Here is an 8,198-nt window from a genome sequence, read left to right as displayed (position 1 = left end):
AGACCCATCGCAGAGCCCTGCGGAGCCAGCGGCTGCCACGTCCTCGTCCTGCTTCTTGTCACGGCGTCGCCAGGAGAGCAGGAAGGGTTCTGGTAACAGAACTAAGTAAGAGGTATTTATTTAGATGAAAAGGCAGGTAAAATCCCTGTTTCTCAGCTGGTTTGACCCCCTGTTTACCAAGATCTAAAGTGCGTGTGTGTAGAGGAAATACCTGCCCGAGTGCCCTGCTCATATTGGAAGGTACACTGTGGAATTTTGCCTAAGGATAATATGTAATTTTAATTGAAAGCTGCTGTAACTTGATAGGGAATATCCACAACAGTATTGAGGATCTGCTTTAAGATACAGTTAAACACAGAGGCAGCTCCCCCCGCTCTGTCTCTCAGAGCTTCGTGTCGTCTTTGATCCGTCCGCGGTTCTGAGGGCTCCCCAGAGACAAGGCATGCTGCCAGCGGGCAGAGCTCATTCATATGGATGTGGTACCTTCCACCTGAAGACGTGTGCTTTGCAAGTATTAATTAAAACAATTTCACAAAACCCTAAAATTCAGCTCCACTTCGTAGCTTACAAAACCCAGACCCGGAATGTCTGCGCGTCCTTGCGTAAGGCTCTGCGAGATCAGGAACGCGAAGCTGCCCTGCACAGACTCCTGCTTGCTGTGCTTCTTTCCCTTTCCTTCACCAGTAACGTTTGATAAAGCAGCAAAGGTTTCCTTGGCCGGTAAGATGCCTCAGGAGCCTCGACTACCGAGGCAGTAGTGAGGAGGGGAGTGAAGGGAACCTGCCCTCTCTTTGTGGTTCTCCATACAGTGTGAGCTTGCTTTTCAGACAGCCTCTTTTACAGATACAGCCTGGAAATGGCTTGTGAGCCCTGCAGAAAAGACCCTGAACAGATCTTTACTGGAACATGTTCAGCTCTTGCCTAGCATGTTTTAGTGCCGGTGTGAGAGTAGACAGAAGGGATGGTGGGCTGCAAGCCACAACAGACGTGGGCTCTCTCTTCTCAAGTCCTTCCCGGTGCATATGGAGTGAAGGAGCTTGGCTCACTATGAGGCTGATAACGGGAAGGAGGGCTTGCCATGCGATTAGACCAGCTCACTGTAAACACCTAAGTTGCACAAGTGGCTCAAACTTTGATCTTTTTGTTGTGGAAAAGAAATCTGAGACTGTGAAACCTGCCCTCAGTCACAGACAACGAGGTGGACATTACTCAAACCCAACTGTGGAAATGTAAATACAGTTCAATGTGATCAGAATGAAAAAACCCTTCTTTTCTTCCTCATCCCTTGCTCCCTGGTGTACAGAGTCTGCTTTACCAGGGGCTCCCATTCTGACTTGCCTAGCTCTGTTTGTGAACACAAGCCCCAGTCCCACACCTGAAACGCCCAAATCCAAATGCTCCCCGGTGCTGTCTGGGATAAGGTTTAAGCCACAGGTGCAATTAAGCTTTTAAGTGGTAAGCCTATTTGGTTAGGGGCACACCTAGAGCCTGCAACAAGCTGAGAGAAAAGCCATCAGTCTTTCAAACTGACAGGTGGTTCCTGAAATATTGCTGGAAGGGTTAAGAAGAAGCTATGACATTCGTAATTCTCCTGGTATTTACTGTAACAACTCTCTGAGCAAGTTCTCCTAGGATGCATCTGGCTGCCTGAGTGAGGTGGGACTTGTTTTTAATTACAAATCGGGTAATGGATTATCAAAGTGGTGGTGTTGTCAAGGCTCTGGACACGGTTTCCTCGATCCTCTCTTCTCTTCCCCCCACCCCCTGCTTCTTCCAACGTCTGCCTGCACCAACAGTGGGGCAAAAAGAGACATTTCAGAAGAGTGTAGGCTGTTAGCCTGTGGTTTCTTTTCCTATTGGCATCTGGGGCTTTGATTAGATTTTCAGAGGAAAAATGCCATAGTAAGTTGTCAGTAAAACACTGTGAATATTTTAAGGTGCAGAAGTCCATAGGCATTCAGTGGGAGCATGAAAAGAGCTGGATGTGAGACTTCTGCAACTCCTTGGTGTTCTGTTTTCTTTGCAGTGTCTTAACTTTGCTTATATCATCATGAGGACAACATCAGAGACCTTTGTTTTGCATTGCCCTGAGTTTTGGGCAAGGGTTTAAAAGTGGAACATTAAGACACATTAGTGAACGTGTCCTAGTTAGTCTCTGCCTTGGTTACCACATGGGCTGTGAGCCTTACTTGCACTATGCCTCCCAGAAGCCTTCAACAGCACAGCATTTTGTCCTAGGCTAGGCAGAGTCTTAAGGGTCACATTGCTTAGCTGACTGACCACCCTTTTTAGTGGGAAAACTGCTTTCCTTCAAAATTGTTTCTCTGCTTGCTTTTTCCTCCTTGCTGTTTCTTTTCTCCTCCTTCCTTCTGCATACCTTTCCTGCAGCAGCTCCTGTTCCATCTGCTGTAATGCAAGCATTAACTGTTTAATTGCCGATTAGGACAAGCTCATCATGTGGGTTTTGGAACAGTATTAGAGGGAGATTAAAGGTGTGGAAGGCAGAGGAAAGAGAGAGGTGAGCTCCTGGTTCTGTATTACAGGCTGATCTTGAAGCCTTTAGTCTTCCTGATGCCATGAGAGCGTTCAACAACTCTTCAATCTAATGCGTAGAATGTTTGAATGGGGCTTGGATGTAACTGAGCCTTAATCATCTTGTGCTGCTGAACTTGCTGTCTGGCCTTGAGCAAGCTAGGCCTGGCTTTTCATCCCTTCAGTGGATACAGGGCAATTCCTGTAGCTAAGTAATTTGAGATTCTTGGATGCAGAAAAGATACTTGTGCAAAGGGTGAGTTGCTTTTGCTGTATAATAAAATACTCTGGGGGTTTGTAATGCTGGCTTTGTTTCTGCACCAAATCGCACAGAGTGAGATGAGAAGCTGGAGAAGATCTGCAGTTCTCCAACCAGTGAAAGCCCTTCTAGCTCTATGTTCCCAAGCAGCCATATGGGGGCTTCTACCAAACTGCCTGCCTTTCTCATGTGCTGCGAGTTCAGCTGGTGGCCCCCTTCTCTCCCCCTGCCATCAGCTATTCTAAGCGTTCTCGCATTATCAGCATTTCAGCTCCTTTTTGCACTTGCAGTACCTAGTTGCCACAGTCAGATGTAGCCTGTAGTGTAGTACTTGTGAAAATTCAGCAGCCTCCTGGGGGACTGGGCAGTGTGAGGAGAGAAGGTGTGCAGGTGGATTCTACAACCCACAGAGTTGGTCTCTACCCTGAGGACTTTCCATGGCTAGCCATAATTGCCGGTTTCTCACGTGCAGGACTCTGAAGGTTGAGTTGGAGAAGGGAATTGGACCTTCCTGTTAGGAAAGAGAAAGGACTGAAGTGCTTTGATAATTGGGGAACTAATGAAATTGCCATTGTGAAAGACAAGAAAATTCTATGCTTAGCAGTTAGCAAGGGAAAGTATTTTAGTCAGACTGAAACTATTTTCTCATTTGTATGGGGAGTTTATTGTTAGCAGATGTTTAATTTCCTTAAGCAATTAATATTTGGGAGGCTTAAAAATTATTTATATTCCTGTGAAATAGCCTTGTACTTTATTTCAGGCAGTGAATAGGCACTCACACAGTGTCTCCTCAAAGACCCTACAAAGAGCAGAACTGGCATTTTTGATACTTTCCAAGAACAGATGGGTCTTGGTGTAGGAGAGCCCAGAGGAGAGGGGAAGTGTATACCTGGGCAGGGAACTAATACAAAAGGCAAAAGTACCTCTGAAGAAAGGGACAAGGAATACCAATACATTTCTCATGCTGTCTTCCTTCATCACTAACGACCTCCAGCTCCTCTCCTCCATCCCCACCTCACAAAAAAACCCAACAGACCCCAACCAGTTCCCTTAAAAAACCCTCCTCAGATCCCGTGGCAGCTGGCAGAGGCTGCTGGCCCTCCTGCCAAAGACAGCTTAGACTCCTGAAACAAAGCAAACCAGGCCGAAACTCTAGGCATTAAAGAACCCAAAGCAGCTGCCTGCCTGCCTGCCACCCTGGGTTGGACTCTGTTTTCAGTTTCACTTCTGCTAGATCTCAGGTAACGTCAGCGCTACGGTGTAACCGACGCGAGGACTAAGTCTGCCAGTCCTGACATTGGGTCACCCATTGGTAATCCATTTGTTAGCTCTGTTACGTTTGTGGGAGCACACATGCCTACTCCCTTTAGTCTGCAGTCATGTATGTGGCCTATTTTGTGTCTGATGGTCACTTGAAACTGTACCTCTTGCCTATCAGCAGCTGTAGTTGTTTTGCTAAGCGACTAAAGTGAGACTTCCCTGCGCAAATGTGTATTTTAGACACTGTCACCAGAAATCCAGTGGTTCTCCTCTCTGCTTACCCCTCCCATCCCCTTCAGCTGTTTGGCTTTCAGGACACATGGCTCACATGAACGTATTCTTGGAGCCTGCAGAGCAGCTTGGGTGACAGGAGAAATTGGATCACACAATGGGGGTTCAGAGCCCAGCCACCACTTGGTACAGCAGGAGCCGGCAGCTCCCTCTCGCCCCTTCTCGTCTCGGTCTAACATCCAGCGCTGTGTGCTGCTCGCTCCCCCTCTGCACGATGGGGATGGGATTGAAATGAGCAGGCAGGGGAATGTCATCACCTCCCCTTGAGCGGCTGGGCTGTCAGCTTTTGCTTTCTCTGGTCCCCCCAAGGGCTGTGGGTATCGGGGTGGATAATGGCCTGCACACCTTATTGTGCCTTCTTGCTTACGCTGGAGAATCTCCAGCTTATCCTGCCAGTGCAGTGCCTGCATGTGGAGGAGGGGGAGAGAGAGAGAGAGAGGTGGTGTTGCAACCTCTGAGAAAATTAGTTGTCTCTATTTTATCTTTTGCAGCTGCAGCACTTTTTTTCCCCTCCCCTCATCACCCCCCACTCCACCATGTGAGTGGTATGTCTGAACCATATCCTTCAAAACCAGTTTTCTAAGCAGATTAGATGGGTAGCAGAGACAGCTATGCAATCAGACAAAAATGTGCACTCAAGCCTTCATTTCATGCAGTGGCCAGAGCAGTAAGTGTCTACCACCTGGATTTTTTTTGTCCTTTTTTTCCCCCCTCATTCCCTCCCTTTCCTGTTATTCTGCAGTGCTGCAGTCTGTTGCAGTTGCAGACTGAAATGCTTATTCTAGTCCTTAATCATATCAAAAATAGGGAGGGGAAGGAAGTTGGTTTCCATGCTAATACTCATTAACATGAAACATAAAGCATGCTCCCTGGCTGGCATGCTTCACCATGCAAAGTGACATTTGCTCCCTGTGAGCGTGTTGAAGGGTAATCTGGGGATTACCCTCAGGTCCTCTAATACCAACCCTCCCCTGACTGGTCTGGAAAATCAGTATCTAATGTTTGTGGCTCCTGTGAATTCACTGTGTTCTCTAGGACTGCCTCTGCATGTGGACTTGGTCTCTTGCTGCTCGGTTCTTTCAGTGCTCCCTGTCAGCCTTGTTGCATGCTAGGAATCTGACAATGGTCTTCACCTGCTTTGAGTTATCAGGGGAACTCTAAAACATTGGTGTTGGTTTCATGCCTGGTCACTTGCAGGACAAAGACCAGAATTTAGTATTAAGCTCTGCAGACAATTTTGGAAACCTTATGGCTTGTTCAGTGTGGGTGAAAGATGGGGATGTGTTAGTGGGCTGAGTGGCAGACCTGAGGAAAAGAGAGTTGAGTCAGCTTTGGCTTTTATCCAAGAGAGGAAACAGCGAAGTGTCCCAGAAGCCAGTTGTTGCTTCTCTGGAGGAGAGAAAGGAATCCAGAGCAAGGTCATCCAGAAATGCTTTTTACTGTGAGTCTGAAGAAACACAGTGGGTAAGAGGAGGAGGAATAGAACTCGCTCGATAAAACCAGAAAAGAGAAGTTGAGGATTGAGGTTTGGAGGAAAGAGGAAAAAGAAACCCTTTATTTCCCATATAAGGCATGGAGAAGGAAAGGAAAGAGAAAATAACCTGAACACTTTGATGTGCTTTGTGGGCTAAGAAAGAAGTGACTGGAAGCACAGACAAACAAAGGTATATACTTGCTTTAACACGCTGGCACCGTGCACTTGCTTATCTTCTAGCCCTCAAAAGGAAAAATATACTTTGAGAAGAGGAAAAAAATCACAAACAGAAGTCAGACCAAACCTTACTGGATAAAGGAGGTGACCAAGTGGGTGGAAAGCTGGTTGGATGTGTCAGCCACGAAAGCAGTGAGATATGATCAGGTTTTATAAGGCAAGGAAATCAGGCAGAGGCATTTTTCACGCCGACTTGTGAACAGCATCTTTGGCTGTGCAGTGCTGTCGAATTTACCCTGGTTACAGGGGCAACTGACAGTAAGTTCCCACCAAAGCCATACACCATCTGTTTGAGTTACTTAGAGGAAAGGTTTGGCTCCTTGTTCCCCTTCTATTAGACGTGACAGATTAATGTCTTTGAGGGCAGATCACTGTTAGGCTAAATCTTTCTCTGGTTATGATTCCTTATAACTATAAAACAGTCACAAGGTTATGGGGTTTAAAAAGAGAGGTTTATTGCTATTTCCAACGCTGAAACTACAGGCTAAGTGTCTCTCCTTTTTCTTTTTTTCTGAGGCAAATCAGAACCAGATACACACTGTATGCACATGCACTCTACCTTCTCTTGCCCGGGTCCAGGGGTAAGAGTGTTCAAGGGAAGCATTAGAGTCTGCAGGAAAATCTACTCAAATCCCTCTCTGAATACCTGCTGATCTTCCCGCTGAGTCTTTGTTTTCACAGAATGTTAGGGATTGGAAGGGACCTTGAAAGATTGAGTCTGACCCCCTGCTAGAGCAGATCACACAGGAACGCCTCCAGGTGGCTTTTGAATGTCTCCAAAGAAGGAGGCTCCACAACCTCTCTGGGCAGCTTGTTCCAGAGCTCTGTCACCCTCACAGTGGCAGAGCCCTTATGAGGGCAGACTGGGGGAGCTGGGGCTCTTTAGCTTGGAGAGGAGGAGCCTGAGGGGTGACCTCATTCATGTTTATAAAGATGTGAAGGGTAAGTGTGAGGAGGATGGAGCCAGGCTTTGCTCAGTGATGTCCAATGACAGGACAAGGGGCAGTGGGTGCCCGCTGGAGCAGAGGAGGTTCACATGAACATAAGGAAAAACTTCACTGTGAGGGTGCTAGAGCTCTGGAGCAGGCTGCCCAGGGAGGTTGTGGAGTCTCTTTCTCTGGAGGCATTCAAAACCCACCTGGATGTGTTCCTGCTTGGCCTGATCTGGGTGACCCTGCTCTGGCAGGGGGATTGGGTTGGGTGACCTTTCAGGGTCCCTTCCGATCCCTAAATTCTGCGATTCCAGCTAGTGCTCAGCAGCTCAGAAAGCTGTTGCCTAATGTATTTATCCTCTTCTGCTGGACTCCAGTGTCCTTGGCTTTCCCATATGGCATTACAGCTCTCCCAGAGGCCATGCTGTGCCACAGGACACCTTCATGTATGCTACGGGAACAGCTGTCCGGCCAGAGAAGCTGACCCAGAAGTGTACCCAGGGTTATCAAGCTGCCAGGCTGCAGTGTCTGAGGCAATGCAACATTGTGGGAACGAGAGCAGTTCAGTAGTGTACTGACTCAGAACAAAATTGCTTGGGTCAGGTCACCAAACCAAAATTACCTAACTTGGGTTTCAGCAATGTAAGAATATTTCTTTTCAAATGACACAACATGCACTGCTGGCACAAGTGGGTTTCTTGCTTTCTTTTTTTTTAACTTGTGAACTTCTGTTCTCCAAGGAGTGTCTAATTTCAGGTTTTCTCCCTGTATTGGGATGGGAGCAAATGTTGAAATACTGGAATGTCTTCCTTTCTGGGGAGAAGGCAGCTGATGAGTATAAGCAACCAGTTCAGGGTTAGGGCAGCTGGCCCTGAAGACTTGTACGGTGCAATAGAACAGGTGATGGTAAGGGCAGATAGGTGATGTAGGGAAGGGAGATGCAGAGGCAAAAGGAGGAAGTAGGAGACAGGAATGGGAAGCAGTGATGAGGGCTGAAGAAGAGAGAGCAAATGTTTCTGCTTGGCTCCTTGGGCTGTAGGAACTGCTCCATTTTTGTGCTGTTTGTTGCTGGTGCTTTCTTTGCTGCATGACCAGTAGACCTGTGAGCTGCTGCTGCACCGAGAGCTCCTGTCAGAGCGAGCGCGAAGCACTTCATGGAGAGAGCAAGAAGTTCACATCAGTGCACAACCAGGCAGTGCTGCATAGTTTCACT

General features: G+C 47.5%; 1 protein-coding gene across 1 annotated transcript in view; it reads left to right on the top strand.

Annotated features, from left to right (window-relative positions):
- Positions 1–1,495: 1,495 nt before the first annotated feature.
- HIC2 (HIC ZBTB transcriptional repressor 2) overlaps positions 1,496–8,198 on the top strand; it is a 44,957-nt gene continuing 38,254 nt past the window's right edge. Inside the window, exon 1 of the mRNA XM_064168452.1 lies at positions 1,496–1,656. The gene's annotated coding sequence lies outside the window, so the exon portion shown is untranslated. The remainder of the gene's footprint in view (positions 1,657–8,198) is intronic.

The sequence above is a fragment of the Pogoniulus pusillus genome, chromosome 30 (genome assembly GCF_015220805.1).
Source record: "Pogoniulus pusillus isolate bPogPus1 chromosome 30, bPogPus1.pri, whole genome shotgun sequence".
Lineage (NCBI taxonomy): Eukaryota > Metazoa > Chordata > Aves > Piciformes > Lybiidae > Pogoniulus > Pogoniulus pusillus.
This window is presented reverse-complemented; position numbering and strand designations above follow the sequence as displayed.